Source organism: Trachymyrmex cornetzi, unplaced genomic scaffold, assembly GCF_001594075.2.
Source record: "Trachymyrmex cornetzi isolate Tcor2-1 unplaced genomic scaffold, Tcor1.1 scaffold74, whole genome shotgun sequence".
NCBI classification, from domain to species: Eukaryota; Metazoa; Arthropoda; class Insecta; order Hymenoptera; family Formicidae; genus Trachymyrmex; species Trachymyrmex cornetzi.
The window spans coordinates 421,998-422,327 of record NW_017300070.1 but is presented as its reverse complement, the minus strand read 5'-3'; positions in this window follow the sequence as shown (position 1 = coordinate 422,327).

Sequence of the window (330 nt, the reverse complement as noted above, 5' to 3'; positions counted from 1 at the left end):
GAGAAAAGTGAGGTTAAAGGTGTCAAAATTGACGTTTTTTGACATATTTGTGATTTTTTTGCTAGCGAAGTAAATTTTTTTTTCTGCTTTCGTTTACGCCATCTGAAAATGTCAACATTTATCTTCAAAATATATTTTTTTTTAACGCCGTACGTTTTTTTTTCACCGAGATAATCTCTATGTAGTCACACAAAGAAAAACATTTTTGACACAAAATGTTTGTGTGATTACACAGAGATTAACTATGTTTTCTTACGTAATTTTTCGCGCTGAATCCGAATCCGGCTGCAGAATTGCTCTATCACGTCGAGATTTCGAGAAATCTTAACC